The 21,846-nt window shown below is 39.9% G+C and overlaps 1 long non-coding RNA gene across 1 annotated transcript in view; it reads left to right on the forward strand.

Annotated features, from left to right (window-relative positions):
• Positions 1-3,074: 3,074 nt before the first annotated feature.
• The window catches only part of LOC148977520 (uncharacterized), a 139,323-nt gene continuing 120,551 nt past the window's right edge, over positions 3,075-21,846 (forward strand). Inside the window, exon 1 of the long non-coding RNA XR_016169781.1 lies at positions 3,075-3,192. This is a non-coding gene — a long non-coding RNA (uncharacterized LOC148977520). The remainder of the gene's footprint in view (positions 3,193-21,846) is intronic.

Consider the following 21,846-nt stretch of genomic DNA (forward strand, 5'->3'; position numbering starts at 1 on the left):
TGGATCTTTGGATGGATCTTTTATGGATGAGCGAATACATTGATGTTTTTAAACTTGACTGTAGTATGAAGCAGGGCGCGATTGCTAGACGTATACCAGCACCACACGCATCGTGAGTCCGGCGGATATAAAGAAATAAGGACATTTAAATCTACCGAACTACACGCTGAATTACTCACACAGGTCAGTTTATTGGAGGAATTAAACTTGAGGTAACGCAGCGCTGCTTCACTTGCTCTAACAGTTTCACTATCACACTAAACGGCATTTGTGTGTGTTGAATGTTGTTAGTTACGTTGTTTGTTGGCTGTATGAGACTAAGCTAGATTAACATCAGAGAATAACATACAGATCATATTCTAACTTTTCATCATGTTGAACTATATAACATTGATTAGTTTTATAAACATTTGCTCACCTGATTGTTTAAGTAACATGCAACACTCGTGTCTCTAAGTCGAAGTTAGTCGCGGACATGGAGCTTTCGGCATCTCGAAAAGATGTTGATCTTCGTTTTAGTCCTCTTTTTGTCTCAAAGTCTGCTTGCCAGGGTTCATAATGTTTGAACAAAACCCTGGTAGGGACGCTCACGCTGTTGAGCACGCATAACGGGTGTAACCGACCCAGCTGTCCACATTTGTCGCCATGGTTACTATTGCAGTATGTGGTCAAACCTGGCAGAAACCGGGAGTACCGCGGATATGACATCATTGACTGGCGACTACTCATCACTGCTCACACGCCCCGTTTCCTTGGTTAAAAATCACAATTTTTTCGCGATTTACAAATAGTTGGAAACATTTGGGATATTGTAAGTAATCAACTAAACAAAATATATAACATTGGTCTAGTGGTTTTACTGCAAAAATCCTGCATATTGTACCTTTAAAAGATTGTCTCTTCAAAAAAAAAAAGAAAAAAAAAGACCTTGATTCATTTAGATTCATTTACAATGTCGTGATGAACTTTGTGAATCGTGAAAATGTTGGTTGCGTGGACTTTCAATAGGGAGAGAGAAATTACTCTGGTAAATATCTTTGAGTTTCGAAGATGCAAAAGTCCTATGGGTTTGAAACAACATGAAGTTTAGTATGAAGACATATACGTCATATTTCATTCCTACGTTGGCCAGAGGAGATGCCGCCCGACTGAGCCTGGTCTCTCCCAAGGTTTTTTTCTCAATTCTGTCACCTGATGGAGTTTGGAGTAAGTGACATCAATACAATGCTTATTGGCAGATGGCTTACGACTGATGGCAAATGCAGGAGAGAGATCTATGCATTTCATAATAAGTGCTCTTCAAAATATTGATCACTGTCAAAATAACACAGTCTCATCCCAAAAAGTCATATAACTGACGTCTTGGGGCGTATTTTGACCATACGTCAATATCCGCCTTTTTAGGGCCCCCTTAAACGTCGGTAGATGGCGATCCCGGGCCGTCATACAACTGACGCTTTACCTTTAACGTCAGTTAGGTGACGGGTTAGGTTTAGGGTTAGGTTTAGGTATGGGGTAGAGTTAGGATCCCATAACCTCATCTACCGACGTTTAAGGGGGCCCTAAAAATGTGAATATTGACGTATGGTCAAAAGATGTCCCAAAACGTCAGTTATATGACGTCTTGGGATGAGACCGGGTTGGTCAAAACATCTATGATATTATAAATATCTGCAATTGTTTGGTGTAGTTATGGAGGTTGGGGCTAACTTGTCCATACTATGACACCAGTAGTGCTCCATTTCTTCAGAGTTTCAAAACAGTGAGTAATTCTACATGTCAAATGGGCCAAACTGAGAAAACAGTGATAGATAATGGCTAGTTATAATGGATAGTTTAACTTAATGCACAGAATTGAACAATAATGATTCAGTAAGTCTAGATAAAAAATAAAATCGAAACACTACTAAAACTTTGTCTAAAGACATTTATCGTTAAACGTTTTACTCTAAACACTAAACTTCAGTAAAATGTTATAATGATTCCTCAGGCATACCCACTGATAAAGATTGCCTGTTATATTGCATCAGATATCTTGACCTTTCCATTCAGAATGAGAGTGTGCATCATCTCACTGACGCAGGAAAGCCTGGAACATCCTGTTACTGCAAAACTCAGTGCCGACTTGTTGGAAAATGTGGGTTTGGGGTGAAATAGTACTCATCCCTCAGTGTTGTGCGTGACACTAACTGTGAAAAACACACAGAAAAGCTACTAAATAGTTAGAGCTTGAAATTACAATTTTATGGACAGTTATTTAGTTAGTAAGTTTTCTTTATAAAACGAGTTCTGTAGTATGTGGTTTAATATTTGTCATGAAATGGAAGTTGTAATAGTTTGGGACTTCATTTAGTCCATTTGGAATTGATTGGATGGTTGTGGCTTGCTATTGGTGGATCTCATGTAAGTGACAGGTTGTCCCGCCCTCATGGCAGTAAACATCATCAGAGAAGAGATGTTGAGAGTTTGAGGAAGTTGAGACTTTTAGGCTTCAACGGCTATGAGGGTATAAGTAAATCTGACAGAATTTAAATTTTTGGATGAACTATACCTTTGATGTTATTATATTATTATTATTATTAAGATGGAAATATTAAATTATGTTTATAAAATAAATGAGACTCTAAATAAAAAACTAAAACTACCAGCAGGTGGCGGTCAATGTCCCAATGAGTGAGTCAACGAGTCATTCATTATATCGATTCGTTCAAACTCATTCAGGAATGCTCTTTATGCATGTGCGATTGAATCATTGCTTCACTCGATTGATTCGCTCAAAACGCGGATTCATTTGGAAATTAAACTTGGTTGTGTGTTGCTCGGAGACAAACAAATGTTTTGCTCTAGCTATACAGGTAATATATTCATCGGCAAAATTGAGCAAATGGCGACAATTTTGTCTCTAAAATATAACACAATATGAATTTATAAATCGAACTGTTAAAATATAAAAACAACATCACATTTGCACTCATGCTAATCACCACAAAAACAGCAATCACGTGGTAGATTGCAATCGTTACTCGTGTGATAGGCTATTTACTACCATAGGCAATGATAATATGAGACAAAAACTTATTCAGAGGCATTTTCCCCTTATATCTTGAATTTTAGGGCCGTTCTAACTGCATTCTAGGCTCCATCAAGTAGTCAGTTCTACTTCAAGTTCGTCACCAATCAACTATGAAAAAGGTAAGACGGTCTGGCTTGTTTCCTCCACTAAATATAATATAAAAAGGTAATTGCGACTTTTATCTCACAATTCTGATTTTTCCCCTTAAAATTGCGAGTTTATATCTCACAATTCTGATATAATATTTACAACGGGGTGCATACCCTAAGAAAAATGCGCTTTTCTTGTCTTATGATTGCAGAACAAAAGGAATGTTTTTATTGAACATTGATGAAGAAAAAGATTTTGTGTGAAAAATAAATAATAAAAGTGGTTTATTTGTTTTAAAAACAATCTTGTAACCTAAATAAATGTACACAAAGGCTCATCAGCATGGGACAAAGGTCACAAAGATTTAATTCAAATACTTAAAAGTTAATACTTGTTCAAAACATTCTCTTTAGCAAATTTTGCACTATGTTCTCTTTATTTTGATAAAATAAAATATTTTTTTTGTTCAATGCATTTATATTTAGTGTGATTTAAAATATGCTCATCTTACAGAAACACTATATATATATATTATATATATATATATATAATTTATATAGGCATTTATTATCATGTTAATAATTGTGCCTTTTACCCCAAATATCATACTTTTACATTTACATTTACAAGGTACTATATGCCCATTTTACCTTGGTGCGCCTTTGTCCTGTTGTACCCATAAAAACGCAATTGTGAGAAATAAACTTCTGAACTTTTGAGAGAAAAAGTTGCAATTCGTGAGCTTAGAATTAAAAGGTTCTATCTCCACTTTTGATCGAAATTGAGTTTTTGACATAATCTGATCCATTAGGTGTTTATTAATGCCTGTTTGGTGTTATTTTTGTAAAAAAAAAAAAAAAAAAGATTAATAGAAAACTATAATAGAAGATTATACTACATAACAGTTTTGCCAGCTGGGATGTAAAAACTTTGATGCTCAATATCTCAGAACTACCCTAAACGGAGATAGAATCTTATAAGCTCACGAATTGTCTTTTAAATTGTTTCCGACACGTAATAAAAAATCTTCCATAGAATTCTGAGCATTTCAGTGTGGTTTTCATTGTAAGATTTGTTCTTTTTTACTTCAAAAACCAGTATATTTAACATTATCTTCTAAAGCTTTTCCTTATTTTTACATTCTTTTACAGTTAAAATGACAATTATTTTTTTGCAGTCTATCGTTAAATTTATATACATAAATTACTATGATTTTGGACACCATTCACCCTTATTATGCCAATGTCATCAACGTTTCATTCTTTGTGCAAGGCTCCTTTTAATGATATAGGGTCCGATAGCAGTTTATAGGGCCATTAGGGGAGGGTCTTTGTCTTTCTCAGGTGTGAAAAGCAGTAATATTAATGGCTGGTTAACGCCTCCCTGCATAAAGCCATCTTCCCCAAATAACATCATGCATATTTTAAAAGACTTTATTTTCTGAATTATTATCTAAATGAGTTGTCAGGAAGATTTCCACATAGATTTGGAGCAAATACTCTAGGCTATGGGATACTATTTTCAAAAGTCTTGTGAAGAAATAATCAGTATGGGTTTTATGACCTTATTTCAGTGAATTTTTTTTTTTTCACAAACCACGCATAAACGTCATTATCTCAAAACTACAAAGTTTTACATACATGCGGCTGACATATTATTGTAGCAGAGTTTGTGCTGAATACAGCGTGCAATGAAAATGTCAAGTGTAACAGTAAAAAGCACAAATGTCAGAGCATGTCAGGACACCTCCAGGACCCAGAAAACACCTCAGACCCCAGAGGGTTAAGGGTGTAAATGTGGAATATTACCTGTTACTTACTGTTAGACTTCACGAAGCATACATTTCATGAGCTGTTTATCTTACATTTTGAATGAACCATGACTCAATGTTCTGCACTTCTTCTGTGTTGGCTGAATCATCATCGCTGTTAATTAGCCCAACCACTGTGGCATCATCTGTGTAGTTGATAACAGAGTTCAAGCTGTGGGCGGCGAGCAGTCATAGGTGAAGGAAGAACACAGGGAGGGGTCTCAGGAGCTCTTTGTTGCTTTGGTGTTAAGAGTTTTAGTGAGGTGTTGATTGCCTGTTCCGGTATGTGGATTATTAGTGAGTAAATGCAAGATCTGAAAGGTTGAGAGTCAAGTCTTGATAATTTTAGAGTGGACAATCATGTTGAAGACAGAGCAGAAATCAATGAACAGGACTCAGACCTATCCCGGCTATCCCATTCTTAATCTTCTTTATCTTTAATCATTTTCTCAAAATGTTAGCACAAAAACATTATCTATACATTGTTCATGAAAGCTTTTTTTCTGACATTTTAGTTGGACATTCGTCTAATAATTTTTACTTGTTTCTATGGAAGCTTGTTTCCTCCACAGAATAAAACCTTAGAAACCGAAAATTCTCGGGACAGCAGCATGTGTCCAAATTTTAATCTTAACCGATCAGAATCAGAAATTATCTTAAAACAGCTCTTTAACTTTAAAATACCAAACTTGTCCTTTAAAGAAGACAAATAAGCGGATCAAGTTCACAAAATGACTCAATGGAATGTTACATTAAAATTTGCATAACGGAAAAGAAAAAAATAAAGTAAATAATTTCACGATGAGGACATGCCGCTTGTGGAGTACGCTCAAACACCTAACACTATTTGTCTTTGGAAATATGCATCCTTCAGATCTATTGACATAAACCAGTCTCCTTGGCAAATCTGCTAAAGGATTTTCCTGGTTGTGAGCATTCTGAACTGGCATTTCTCAAGCACTTTGTTCAGTTGTCTTAGATCAGGAAAATATTTGCTGTTAACACAATCTCATCCCAAGTAGTCATATAACTGATGTCTTGGGACGTCTTTTGACCATACGTCAACATACGCCTTTTTAGGGTACCCTTAAACGTCGGTTACATGACGATCCCGGGCCGTCATACAACTGACGCTTTACCTTTAACGTCGGTTAGGTGACTTAGGGGTAGGTTTAGGGGTAGGTTTAGGTCTGGGGTAGGGTTAGGATCCGATAACGTCATCTAACCAACGTTTAAGGGTACCCTAAAAAGGCGGATGTTGACGTATGGTCAAAACACGTCCCAAGACATCAGTTATATGACGTCTTGGGATGAGACTGCGCTGTTGCTGTATAGGCCGCCTTCGCTCTGAGCTTGAGATAAAGGCTCTATTGCCCCTTTGCTCAATAATTTTGCTATTTTGGCCCGAAGTAGATGAGCTACTTCAGTTTTACCGTAGTTTCAACCCACGCTGTGTAGCGGCAGGGACGTTGAGCGAACTGCAGCGAATATTTTTTCAATAGTGTTCAGCACCCATTCTCATACCCCTGGAGGCTTTGCCCACGCTAAATACATGAATAGCTAGCGGTATAATTAGATCTGGGCTCTGGTCGCTACATAGTGGCGACCGTAGAGTTTCGGGGTGCTGTAACGTGAACGCTGTGCTTGCAGCGTTTGACGCGGGGGGTGCGCCGATCGCGGCAGGCAGCCTTGCCGCGCTCGACTTCCTTATGGCAGTTTGCTGAGAGAGAGCGAGCGGGGTGAACTCTGAGGGGCTTAACATGTATGTGAGTGAATGTGGGCTTGGGACAACGAGCACATTTACTGCACTAAAAACACTGTCTGCATGAGCTTGACTGTGTTGGTTTAGTTTTACAGACATCGTGGGACATGCAGTGTATAGTGTTTGAGGGCACTGGTTTATGGGCACATTCACTACATTTAATCCACAATTGACACGAGTTGATTTTATTTGTGTGAGCCCTGTACTGTGGCGAGCTGTGTTTGTGTGTAGAAATGAACTCTGGGCTGTGGGCATTTTTATTACACTCATAACACCATCGGCTGTGGCCGGAATACCAGAAATTACACCGTTTATGTGATTTATCTGGGTTGCCATGGAAATGGCATTTGTGTGCAGGCAAGTGGGCTGTGGTACAGGCTTGTTTACTGCAAAATACACTGGAACAGTAACATTTTCTGGAAGTGAATGAGCAAAAAGTTTCGGTGGAAGTCTGGTCGCGGCGAGGCTTAAACACTGTCGTTTTCCTTGGAGGCTTTATCTCAACCTTTTGCCGGGGGCCCACGCAGTGGGGGGCGCCGGCCGACGGAGCGAGAGCGTGGTCTCTGGTCCCGGGCTTGGCGGTGCTGTAAAGCGGCTGCAGGCGGAGGCTGTGGATAGGAGCTTTGAGCAGATAGCTGTTTTGGGCGATCTGCTGCGAAGCTAGAGTGCTTTGCTAAAAAGTATATTTGATGGACTATCCAAAGAGGCCAGCTGGGGAGATGGGACACAGGGAATGCGGAGCGCTCCGAGTCCGTCAGCTATAGGTGTCTCTCTGCAACAGTGAGAGAAGCCATGATCTCCCTAACGGCCTGTGCAGTGGCATGAAGAGGCGGTCTCTAGCAGTAGCATGCTGATAGCTTCCGGTCCTTCCTCATCCAGTTTTCGGAGAAGGTTGGTTGTACGGAAGATCTGCTGTACGGCCATCGAGTGTAATGCCGATACAGCCTGCCCAGCGGCGGTATAAGCACGGCTGTGGATAACGGAAGTAGTGCGGAAAGCTTTAGAATGCAGCTGATGTCCTCTACAGATGCAGCTATCTCTAGGAGAATGTTGTCCATTGTTAAGCGACTTGAGTGAAGCTGGCGGGTGAACCAGCAAGCTATCATGGGCTGGAGAAGGCTCGGGTCCCCTTGACAAACTCGTTCTGTCGTCCCTGTTGAGTATGCTCCCACTCCCCCTTTGGATTGGGACTACCTCAGGGACTGCCATATGTTTCACTATCCCCCTGGGCTAGTGGGCTAGTATGTGTATTCCAGGCCTTCATCAGGCGGCTGGCTTCCGCAGCATTCCCTTCCTCATGATGGGATAGGGCACGCTTTCCCAGTGTTATCCAATATCCACTAAATAGGTCTTGCAAAACAGCAGTATGACTCCCTAATTTGTGAAACTGCTTTTGGGTAGCTTAGCTGGGCGCTGGAAGGGGCCTGTACCATGGCGTCTTGTTGGGGATCCCAATTCGTCAGAGAACTCCCCGATGACACGTTGGAGTTCCCAGGACGAAAGGGAACATCTCGGTTACGTATGAAACCCTCGTTCTCTGAATACAAGTAACGGAGACGTGTCGTCCCTTCACCATTTTGCTATACCTTAGCGGAGGACGGGACTCTGTTCAGCTCCTCAGCGAAAAGCGTCATCCATTGTTTACTTCCGCTTTTTATATCCGTGCTAGTAGCCGGCTCGTGGAATGCAAATTTTGCATGCCATTTTCATTGGCTCGTTTTTAATTCTCTCGAAGGAGAATTCGTCATCCCAATTCGTCAGGGAACTCCCAGACGACACGTCTCTGTTCCCTGTACTCAGGGAACAAGGGTTACATACATAACCGAGACGTTTTAAAGCCTTTAATACCAGAATGGACTCTGATGGCCTCAGCTAAAGGCTCAATTGCCAATGCAAAGGGCCTATTTTTCTGCAGGAGGTCCTGGACTTCTTATTCAGATACATGGCATTGTGGATTCTATCAACTATCAACAGATAAAAAATCAAAACCTGATGGCTTCTGATAGAAATCTTACAATGGGCCGTAGTTGGATCTTACATCAGGACAACGATCCAAAACAAACATCAAAATAAACTCAAAAATGTGTTCAGCCTTGTTTACACTACATGATTTTAAAACGTCAGGCTGAACTGTGCGGTTCACACTACAAGACTTGCTCTCAGTGAAATCTGGAGTGTTCAAGTTGTTTAGTTGTTCACACCACACAACACAACGTGATTGATCCACAACAGGAGGTAACTCACTACACGAGTTGACAACGCACTACATAGAGATACAACCACGATCGGATGATAAGAGCAAATCATCAGTGAGAGCTGTTTCAGTACTATGTTACGGTCTAAATCCTGAAAATAATCAAATAAATAACGAGTTGACAACAACTCTATCACCCAATGATTCTATCTTGTCTACAAACCACGTTTTGTCACAAAAAAATAATAAATGCATAAATAAATAAATACTGCGCCAATACCCAGCGAAGAAGAGAACACAACACGTGAATATGGACGTCAGACAGAAACTAGTGCTGTACTGTTTGCGCGACGATCTGCTCTCAGGAAAAAAAAAGAAAAAAAGAAAAAGAAAAGAAAAACTATGATTTACCTGGTGTCCTCAACCCATGCGTTGCTATGATTGGCTGTACTCATGACATCACTGAGTTTGAGTCGCGCGACGGCTCTGGATATCTAGCAGGCTAGATATTTTTCTGGGCTCTGCGACACGCCTGCGAGCGTTTTTGCTGCGTTGTTGGCTCTTTCATACTAACAGATTGGCAAGCGTTCATCATCCGCCAATCCCCCGCGATTTGCACGCAATAACACCCTGACCTGTCGGCGAGCTAACGATTTGCAAATCGGGCATAAATCGGGCTTAAAATCCTGTAGTGTGAACTTAGCTTTAGGGAGCACAAAATGAAGCTTCTGCCATGACCATCCCAGACCCTGACCTGAACCATATAAAAAATCTGGAGAGATTCTGTATGGAGGAATGGTCTCTGATCTCTTGTCAGGTGTTTTCCAAACTCATCAGGCATTATAGCAGAAAATTTAGAGCAGTTATCTTGGAGATTGCAAAAAGGTATTTAATAAAAGGGTATGAATAATTGTGGTCAACATGTTTTGGAGAAAAACATTTATTTTATAATGTGATTTCCCCCCCCACTTTCAATTATTTTACTTAAACGAAAGGTTAGGATTTTGCCAATTTTTTGAATGAAAGATCAAAAGGATAAACAATGCGGATTTATTTTTTACTGCCATTTTTTATCATATTTACCAGGGGTGTGATTAATTCTGGTCACGACTATATAATATATGAAGAGTTTGGTTCCAAAACGCTATAAATCCATTTTGATGAATTTGAGTAAAACTGTGTTTTCTTTAGCAAGAAAATGGGAAGATGAAAACCACTATTTTCGGTTTCAAATTTTCACATAGCATTTGTAGGTTATAATAACAATAAAAAATGAAATCCAGGTTTTAATCTCCAAAGATTTATTATAAAAACAGATCGTTTTTTCCCCAAAATGCAATAAATCCAATAATTTATTTTTTTTCAAAATGCAATTAATCAAAATAAAATTTTATACACATTGAATTTCTTGTGCATACTATAAATCCATTGCTTTAATATAACAATATTCGGTAACACTTTAAGGGTTCATGTCATGAATTATCATGAATTCATGGATAAATGAATTATGCATTAATTCATATTAATATCATCAGGAACTATCAACGTTTTTTTTTAACAGTTCAACGTTTTTCATTCATGACTTCATGGATGAACAAAACCTTAATTAAAACATTAACTACGAGCACATCATCATGAATTATGATTTATTAAGCATGATCTAACGTTCTGCATATCGCTGTTGTCAACCTTGGGACGTCGCCGCTGAACTTTTTTGACGGCGATCAGCTGTAAACTGGCTTGGTCCTGCTCGGTTTTCGTTGACTTTGAATAAAACAACTGAAAGTTTTCCAAAAGATCCTCTGGGGGTCAGTGTGTCAGCGTGACAGAAGTTTGATGCTGTCGTGTGAGAACAAGCAACAGCCGGCATTTCCTCCTCCCGAGTCCATCTTCTTCCTCACGTAAATGATTCGATTTCGATGTCACGTTTACCCATGCAGGATGCCTTACCCTCCGCAGGTTCACCAATGCTGTCAAAATTATTCATTTTTTTTGTTTGTTTGTTGATCGAAAGGACAAAATAGAGAAAACCTAGGAAGCCGGGTTAGTTAAAGCGCTGCCGTTACTGTTTACATTGCGTGGAATGGTGCGTTGTGATTGGTTTAGCGGATATGTGGCATTTTGCAGAAAAGGGAGACTGGCGTTTGTCGCGGTTTGGAAAGAAAGGGAGAAAACATTACATAATAACACGGCGGAAATCCCGTTTTACGTAAAATTAAACATTGTTTTGTATCTGGTCGGTATTGAAAAGTCCGATTTTTGCAGTAACTCATTTTTTTTAAAAATGGCGTTTATCGCGTTTTGGAACCAAACTCTTCATATATATTTAATAATACATTTGATTTCATTGTACATTTGGTTTAAACTCTAGGTCAGGAGGCTGATCTAAAACTATCAGTGAGTACAACCAACAGACCCCGACCTCCCCCCCCCCCCCAGACGCAGATAACTCCCCTCGATTCAATAACTCGATTCCCCTCCATCGCCAGCAACCCTACATAAACTTTGAGTCATCCTTAATATTTCTCTAATTTACAGAAAGTACCTATCTTTTTCACTTTTAAGATATTGCCTTTTGAAATTAAGATGTCAAAATCGAACGTTTTAGGAAAAAAAACTCTGGCACCTAAAGAATTAATGTTGTTTTGTTTTAATGAAATTTGATTGAAAGTCAGCAGAGCTAAACAAAACACGCCTTACTCCGTCCTTAACCCGGAAGTCTGCCAATCGCCTGGAAGTCTCCCAATCCAGAATTTTCATTTTTAAGTGAACTGTTCCTTTAATAATTTATGGTGTAGGTGTTTTCTGTTGGTTTTGATATGACACGTGGCACAATATGGTGCACTGGTGATGTCATCAATGAAAATAGATGGTAATGGAGGCAAGACAAATGTCAACAACCTCCTGGCAACTGCAGAATATGTTTGATATGTTTGAATGTCTCAGTAATTAGACTGAGAACTGACTTCAAACAAAACGCTTCACATCGCCTCAGGAGGCAAACGCTGCATCTGTCTGCTTAACTGTGTGGAAATAAAACGAAAACTAGCAAAGAAGAAAAAATAGCAGGGCACTGCCTTTTTCCTCTTGTCTTTAAACATGTGATCTAACAAAACCTCAACCCAGGCTCAATGGGGTGGGGTGGGGGGTAATATCATTTTAATATTGATGCTAAAAACATGTACTGAAGAAACTATGTCATTTTAGCTTGCTTATACAAGTCTTTGAGCTCCTTTATTGAGTGACGTGTCTTATGGAACTACCGAGCACTTCACATTGCGAGCATAGTTTTGTACCAGGTGAGCTACCGAGCAAGTGTACTACATCAGAGAAACCATACATATGGAAAGGAAAGCATCAAAATGTGTTAGTTTAAAAATCATAGAACATTGTTTTCAAGGAACCATTTCCAGATACATCTTTTATTAAGCAATAGTCTGCCTCCCTATTCCTAATTTGCATTAACAGAAGGAAGTTGTTGTCAACCGCTGTGAATATATAAATATATATATATATATATATATATATATATATATATATATATATATATATATATAATAGGTTACCTACATTTATGGAGTTTTGCAAAAATGTTGGAAGAGGTTCGGTTGGGTGGAGTTGGGTTTGGAGGAGGGAGTTTAAATGCAGGCAGTTTGTATGCCGCTGTGATAGATGTCGACACTGGAGTGGAACACGCCAGGAACAGCTGGTTATCAGCTGATGCGAGCTTGGCTGACTTGGTCTACCTGAACTAATGCTAATGCTTGATCTATTTAAATAGACCAATCAATGCACAGCTTACCTCAGGGCACCTGTATGCTTCCCTCACACAACAGGCTCTATTAGTAGTCATACAGGTCTATAAGGCTAAATATCCCATCTGAATGTGAGGGTGTAGGCTAATAATTTTCTCTTTCACTTATTATCGGCTATATTTTACTGCTGAGCAACCTGCTAGTGATGGTTGGTTCGTGAACGAATCATTTCTTTCTTTTTAGTGAACCAGTCGAACCAGTCTGAACGGGGCACGGTTCGCAAGAAAAATCGCTAATGTGAACGCTGTCATGGGACCCGGCTGCGCACTGGGGTACCGAACCCGAGACTACCTGGAGGAGGTGGTCTGAGTTCGGTTGCTTCCGAACCGTGCCGCGGTTCGCGTGAATGTGAAAGCAACACGGATTCGGGCGTGCACTTGTTCAGGAAGTAAAGTATCCTGCGCATGCCTTTTAGCTTATTGTGATGTATTCAGTTAAATAAAACACATGTAAGGGATGGTAGTGTTGATGATTTACCTCGGATACGAGCGAGAATGTGTATTTGTGCATTGCGCGTGGAATCAGAACAACACATTTGGAAATCCACTGTCTCCTCAAAACAGTCTGTTTGCAAGCAGCAGAAGTCCACCTCATGTGACACACGCACAGTAAACCTGTATTGTTCAATCAAACTGCACATAATAGCAGCAAATTAATAAAACAAAACAAAACAAAAAATCAAGTTGAGTGTGAAACCAGACCAACACTGCAGGGGCTCCCGGAACCAAACGCGCTCGCGCTCGGACCGCAGTAAGTGTGTAAACGAGCCCAGTGTAAAAGCCACCTAAATCAGACTGAATCGTTCAAAACAGTTCACGTCTTATGCCGAGTTCAGACTGCATGATTTTCAAAGTAGTCGGATCGCTGTTCTTTTCACACTGCATGACTATCTTGGCCAGAATTCAGTCACTGCTGTGTTCACACTGGACGATTGATCGGTGACAGAAGGTTTCACACTGCATGACTTTACAATAGGAAAAATCGCCGACAGACTTTGTTTAGCACGCTGCGCGCAAACTACGTTTCACAACAGACACACGTGAAATGTGAAAAGGAAACAACGCGACACCACACGTGCAAGACCGGAGTTCTCACGTGAGACTTTTTTTTCGACCCGGTTGTGGTACAGCTGGTGAAACGTCAAACAGACACGAGTGCTCCTGCCAAATTTCTACTAATTTTTCTTCCATTTATTGTGTCCAAATAGACAGAGAAGAAGCTTTTTTTCTGAAACAATGCCATATCATGTTGATATGTGATCTATAACTCCTCCCCGAACTCCCTGCTGCTCTGTATCTTGCTCTCTCACTGGCTGCCGGTGATCGCCGATGTAGTTTTCAGTCAAAACACTTGTCACACAGCAGGATTTTGAATCGCCGACAGGTTCAGATATTTAGCATGCCAAATATCTCACGGGCGTCGGCGACTCGTCGGTGATTCTCTCAGTTCGCGTCTTTGCTCATTCACACTGCGTGATTGTCACTCCCGTGAACGAGCGCCGATTTGCCTGTGATTTCGGGCATTTGTCGGCGATTTCTCAACCTGTCGGCGAGCCAAAATCGTGGCTAAAATCATGCAGTCTGAACTCGGCATTAAGTTACGTCAGCGCTGATCCACAAATTAATAAAGTTTCTCACTTTCAGACATGCCTGACAGTACTTCAGAATCAAACCAATATAACGGAGTATATTTTACTCCAGTAACACCATTAATTCACTGAACTGAGACATGTTGGTGCTGAGAGAGAAGTGATGAGCACGAGCAGCTACTGAATGCACAGGTACAGCGGTTCTCGGATCACCAGTACAGAACCGAGAACTGTTTCTTTCAGACAGGTTTGACGTATTGAGAATCGATGAGCCGATGAGCTGAGCATGCGTGCAATTTTTTCCGAGGGATGAAATGTACGTTTCTTAAGTATTTAGTTGAACATCAGTTGGCTAAGTGTAACAAAATAAAACAAATTGGAAACATGTTACATAATTACTTTATTGTTACTGTATTATTTAGTGTTGTCACGGTACCAAAATTTCAGTATTCGGTACCAATACCAGTTAAAATTCACGGTTCTCGGTACCAATTTCGGTACCAAAGCTTAGTTTAAATTTACATATATTTAAGTGTTTATCACGGTTACAAGTATGGAAACTGTACACTTGTATTATAAACACTTTAGAAAAAGATTAGAAAAGATAAAATGACCTAAAATAAACAATAGTATACACTAACACATTTTTAAAGTTGTTTGTAAAGTTTTAATCCATTATTTATTTAATGCACAATGAATTTAGTGAACAAACATGAACAATCAGGTGTTTGTAATAAATAACATTTTCAAACATTAATTAATGTTGTAAAAATATATTGTTCACTCAATGTGTTGATAACTAAGTAATGTTGATGAATGGTATCTTTGTAGCATTACCATAAAACATGTTTTATTTGACTTGACTGTCCTTTTCTTTAATCTAAAACTGCATTCATATTTAATTTTAAAAAGGCTTTTTAAACCTGCTGAGTTATAAAGGCAAGAATATGCCTAGTACTGGCACTGACATTAAATGACAATACTAATACCAGCAGTGGTGGAGGAAGTACTGAATCTCAGTACTTAAGTAAAAGTACAAATACCCAGATAAATATTTACTTTAGTAAAAGTAGAAGTAACACAATGACAACCATACTTAAGTAAAAAGTAAAAAGTACTTTATTTTAAATGTACTTTAAGTATTAAAAGTAAAAGTACTTGCATAACAATTTATTATCTTAATGTCTATTTTCTAATGATTAATAAAACATTTAATTCTAACTCATTCAACCTAATAGCCTACTCCTTTAATGATGTTCAATAATGATGGAAAAAAATGTCACCATTTCTGAAACAAGCTTGCAATTAGGCAATATCATGCTTATCCTTACTATATGTTAATAACTATGTTTGGCAGTAAACGCGATTCATTTATGGTGTAATTCTGAACCTCTTGGCTTGCCATAATCCTAACCAAACCAAACATATATTACACACGGTGTGTTTCCTATGCACGTAAAAACAAATTTTCGCGTATGAGTTGCATGATAAACACACTGCGTGTGAGACGCATTTAGTGTGACCGGGTTGATATACTGTATCTATGGCAACCAAACGTCACTGGTGAGACAAACGTGCAACGAACGGACGGTCAGATTACGTTTTAGCAGGGGAAAAACTGATCAGAAAATGTAACGAAAATGTAACAGAAGTTGTAGAAATGTAGTGGAGTAGAAAGTATAATAATTGCTGCAAAATGTAACGAAGTAAAAGTAAAAAGTAGGCACTATTTATTGTACTTAAGTAAAGTAAAGATACGTGAAAAATGTACTTAAGTAAAGTAACGAAGTATTTGTACTTCGTTACATTCCACCACTGAATACCAGTAGTACTCTGGTGTCGGGTGGATACTACTGTGCTCATGTACTCGTAAAACTACCCCGAAAGCACTTTAGAGGCCGTTCACATGTCGCGCGTGTTTTTTATTATATTTTTGCGCGTGCTTATTCTTTCCAAAGCGCTTGCTCTCACGCGGCGTCTGTCGTTGCTATGCAACGCCAACGAGTTTTTATTATGAGCGCGCTTGAATCGCGCCTATATTTGAAATTGCGAATATGCATGTAATCGGCCTCTTATGGCAACGTGACATTAGCCTAATCCAAAATATTTCCATATGTGGCTCTTTCCTCCTTTCGTTTCAACAAGTGGATTCAGAGAGAGAGAGAGCCATATCAGCGTTAAAGAGGACGCAACTGTGCACGTTTCAGACATCGCGTCTAGAACAGAACTGGATTAACCTGGTACTCGGTACCTAGAAAAGCTGGTACCGAAACATTTTTTTTTTTTAGTACCGACTTGGTACCGAAGTACCGAGTTTTTTGACAACACTAGTATTATTTTAAAGTTTGGAAACACAATGAATGGATTTTAAAACTGTCAAACTAAACATTTAATATTATTATACTAAAATAATATTTTCTGGAACGGCTCATTTAATTTCTAAGTAATTTCAAATCTTTGATGTAAATTTGCTAAGGTTTTAATGGTGCACTAAATGGTTGAATGTTTATAATGCGTTAAAACATAACGTATTAAACATATTGTTTTGTTGACTGTCAGGTTTCAGTAGTTCAGTAGGGTGCTCAGCACCCACACAGGCCTATGTTACAGTTCTTGTGTCAAGAGCTGGTTGTTGCAGTTCTTGAATCACCAGTACAGAACCAAGTACTTTTTATTTCGGTCCCGTTCGGCAGGGAGAACCGATGAGCAGGAGATACTGCGCATGCATGATAGCATCGTCTCTAAACAGAACTTTCTGTCGGCCAACTGATGATGTGTTCATACATGAGCGCGCAGCACGAGTGAATCGATGACTTAAATGAGGGGCCGAATTCGGGGAAATGTAAGTTCAAACAAAATGATGAAGACCATTTATGCACTTTATATCTTTAAGACATTTAAAACATCCACGTTTGCACATCTCCTGTAGGCTACAGGGTTTGTTTGAAAAACATAAAAGTAAGAAACTTATACAAGATAAGTATGACGATGAGTACTATTATTTAACTGAATTTATGTTTACAAAAGCATTCAATTTAAAGTATTTTGTATCCGTGGGGATTATATAATTGACGTCATTACGTGAGGACGTAAAAGAACTGGTGAACCGTTTTTTTTTTTTTAACCGGTTCAATGAAACAAACTGTCCGAAAGAACTGGTTCCCAGGAAAAGAACTGGACTTCCCATCACCACAACCTGCTTTTAAACATGTGGTCTGCCAATAAATATAAATAACTAGATTTTTGTTGATCAATACGTCATTTCATCTTGCATTTTCATTGGCTAGTCAGTAGATGTAGGTTGTAGCAGCAAACACACTGTGAGATGATCATTATTCATTTCTGATACTGTCAGAAAATGATCGCAGGCTACTGTATCTTTGGTTGCAAGACCGTGAAAACATCCGTCTCTCACTGTACGACGTGGGACCTCTGTTTAGGACGTAGGACCACAACAACGGAAATCGCCACAATTGGTCATCTTTCGTCTGGGACAGCCCAAAATCATATAATATGTACCAGACTGTCACGGTTAGGGCAGGTTGAAGGCGAGGAGACAGGATTACAATACCTCTGGTTTATTCAACACGCTCAGATTACAGGAAAACTTAGGAACTCAGGAACTCTATTACTTACAACACTAACCTTAAAGGGCAAGTTCACCCAAAAATGAAAATTCTGTCAGTATTTACTCACCCTCATGTTGTTCCAACCCTGTAAGACCTTCGTTCATCTATGGAACACAAGTTAAGAAATTTAAGATATTAAGAAAACTCCTGCATGCTAGTCCATAGGCTTCTTGAGGGAATGACAATTGATGGCCTCAAAGTCATTTAAGACATCGTTAAAATAGTCCAAGTGACTACAGGGGCTCAATCTTAAGTTTATCAAACGGCGAGAACACTTGTGCGCAAAACAACAAAATAAAACAACAAAATAACTACTTTATTTCAACTATTCGTTTATTTCTCTCTCTGCCTCGAGTCAGGTTACTAGTTTAATAGCGTAAGCTTCTGTTATTGTACGTCACACGCATCACACACATGACCAGCGTCGGCCAATAGTGAGCCTACGTGTGATGTAGCTCTACTCTATCACACTACGTTAACTGACTACAGGCCCATAGAGAAGGAATTAAATATTTGAAATAAAGTCGTTATTTTTGTTTGTTTTTTGCGCACAAAAAGTATTCTCGTTGTTTGATAAACTTAAGATTGAGCCACTGTCGTCACTTGGACTATTTTAACGATGTCTTTAATGACTTTTAGATGCCAGCAAGTGTCATTCCCTCAAGAAGCCTGTGGACTAGTATGCAGGAGCGATCTTAATATCTTAAATATCTTAATTTGTGTTCCGAAGATGAACGAAGGTCTTACGGGGTTGGAACAACATGAGGGTGAGTAAATACTGACAGAATTTGCATTTTTGGGTGAACTAACCCTTTAACCGTACAAAGACGACGACCAACAAACACTGAGGGAAAACACAGGACTTAAATGAACAGGGACTGATGGGATAATTAATTGAACACAGGTGACGGGAATAGCTAATTAAACAGAGCGGGAAACACTAACAGGACTAAGCCAAAAGTCACAATGATCGGGGGAAACAAGATCTCAGACACATAGAATCATGACAGTACCCTCCCTCTCCCCGAAGGCGCGTCCTCGTGCCGTATGACATCCAAAGGGGTGGGAGGGTGGGCGCCCCGGAGGCTGATGTGGGAATGGTGGCACAGGAACCTCCAGGGCGGAGCTGGTAGCTCAGGGAACTGGGGTGAAACGAGCTGTGTACATGGACATGGCGGAGCAGGCTGTGGGCTTGTCCATGACGGAGCAAGCTGTTGGCATTGCCAGGGCAGAGTGGACCCTCGGGCGTCCAGGGCGGAGCTGTCGGACCCTTGGGCGTTCAGGGCGGAGCTGTCAGACCCTGGGGAGGAGCTGTCGGAACAACAGCTCCGTCCTGGCTGTGAGGACCCTTCGGGCAGCCGTGGCGGTATTCTTTCAGGCCTCCGTGGGTCTTTGGCCGGCCACGGCGAAGGAATATAGCCCCCACACCCAAAAAAAAAAAAAAAAATTCTTGGGGAGAAGGACCGGCTCAGGAACGGGATCAGACACCAGCTCTGGAATGGGAACACACACTGGCTCAGTAACAGGAACAGACAACTGCTCAGGAACGGGAACAGACACCGGCTCAGGATCGTCAGCCACTAGAACAGTAATGGTTACAAAGACTGACACAAGAACAGAAACACACATAGACTCTGGGACAGCAGACACTGGTTCAGGCGTTGGCGGGTAGGCAACGGGCTCAGGCGCTGGCGGGCTGACCGGACAGACGTAAAGGCAGGATCCGTCATTTTTGCCCCCAGGTCCATGCTGTTAGAAACCCACTTCTGGGCTCGGGGAAACTCTGGAGGATAGATTGACAGGACCAGTGACGAAGAGGGCTTTGGCTCGACAGGACCCACTGTGAACGGTGAGTTACAGGATACCAGTACCAACTCTACATATTCAGTGAAGCTCCACCGAGGCCCTTTCCCGGTCAACTGCTCTCTGCTGGCGGTGTTGAGGCCGGCATACAAGAAGCTGCAGAGGCTGTGGTCCGGGAAAGTAGTAGCTGGAGCGAGATTGAGGAAATCCTCCAAATGTTCCTCTAAGGATCGGCCCCTTTGCTCGTTTGACCGCTGCAAAGTGGTCCATTTCTTTTAGGTTGGTCGTTCTGTCACGGTTAGGGCAGGTTGAAGGCGAGGAGACAGGATTACAATACCTCTGGTTTATTCAACACACTCAGATTACAGGAAACCTCAGGAACTTGGGAACTCAAGAACTCTTACTTACAACACTAACCTTAACCATACAAAGACGACGACCAGCAAACACTGAGGGAAAACACAGGGCTTAAATGAACAGGGACTGATGGGATAATTAACTGACCACAGGTGACGGGAATAGATAATTAAATGGAGCGGGAAACACTAACAGGACTAAACCAAAAGTCACAATGACAGGGGGAAACAAGATCTCAAACTCATAGAATCATGACACCAGACATAAGGTTCCATTATTGATGCAAAGGCTGGTCTGTGTGGTTGCTAGGTTGGTGCCGTGACCCGGATGGGAGTGAGGTTTTTGAGGATGATTGTAACGGAGGCAAGCTAGTACGAGCTGTACAGGAAATTACATCTTGAAACATGGTGAATTTTGTGAATTGTTACTTACTGACCAAACGCCAAGTCTATGGAATTCATGTTCCTTTTCTGGTTTACGATTGAAATGGCGCCAATTTTATCATCATCCATGTGGAATTTTTATTAAATCATGTAGAAAAGTAATAGCACATTTTTTTCATCAACAAGCTACATATTTTGAGAGATCATTCTTGTCTGTAGCACAAATGATACGGGATGGGTTGCTCACAAAATTGTTCTGCTCCAGGTTAGAAGCCTGTTCAAATGCCTGACCCTAAATATGAGCAAGCAGCACTAATTACATAATAGCACATGCACACTGAGACCTCTCAGGAATTCAATGAGTTGTGTCCAATATTTACTCATAGTTGCCCTCAATAGAGTCATCCAAGTCTGTTTGGTTTCAGTTTATGTCATTCAGAATTTGACTGGATATTGAAGAATGGATATAGTCTGCAGTGCAAAACAAAGCCCCCGCAGTTCCATATTACAGGAAGTAAACAATTTACTGTTCATCTAGGCTTCTTCCCTTCAGCTCTTTCAAAGAGCAATTTTCAAATAACTGTAACGTCTCCTTTATTATGAAAGAGTGACAAAGCCTATTTTTGATTGCTTGTATAATAAGCCTGAAGACTAGTTTTTTTTTTTTTTCTAGAAAATTGTTCTTTTACAGCTTCAGTTAAATGAGCAGACTCCCATTAAAGAACTGCTGTCCGCTAATAGTCTCTCATTCAGATTGCAGTAAGCACATCAAACAGATGTTGTTGAGTCTTCAATGTTTGCAGAAACAGCTTTTTTTTTTCAGGAAACCTTTGAAACTGTGGAGTTGTTTAAAGAGCCGCAAGGAAAAGCTTTTTATTTGAGCTTCATTTTATAACAGTCACCATTTACAAACAAATGGGATCTTGCTTTCTTCTCCAGTTTCAGATTTTAAAAAGTTAGTTTATTTTGAAGTTCCTAAAAAAAAAAATCTACCCATTGTGTTCATGTTGGCTTCGAATGGTTAAAAAAAAATTCAAGAAAAAAAAAATCAAGAAAAAAAAAGTTGTTGTTATCTTCGTAATCAACGTCAAAAAGGTTTTACATATATTTTCTAATCCAAAAAGTAGTTTTTAACGTAAATTATTACACTCCTAATGTATTTTTAGTTGTTGTTTTTTTTTTCCTAGTAATATAAACATGTCACAATATTCTTTATTTAAATAATTCCGACCAAGGCATATATGGACATAAAAGGGTGAGGCCTGGGTAAGTTGTATTAGTAGTGTTTTGAAAATCGGGGTTATGTTAAGGGCATGACATTACAACACATTCTCATCCCAAG

The sequence above is a fragment of the Pimephales promelas genome, chromosome 9 (assembly GCF_988280905.1).
Source record: "Pimephales promelas chromosome 9, fPimPro1.hap1.1, whole genome shotgun sequence".
Classification (NCBI taxonomy): domain Eukaryota; kingdom Metazoa; phylum Chordata; class Actinopteri; order Cypriniformes; family Leuciscidae; genus Pimephales; species Pimephales promelas.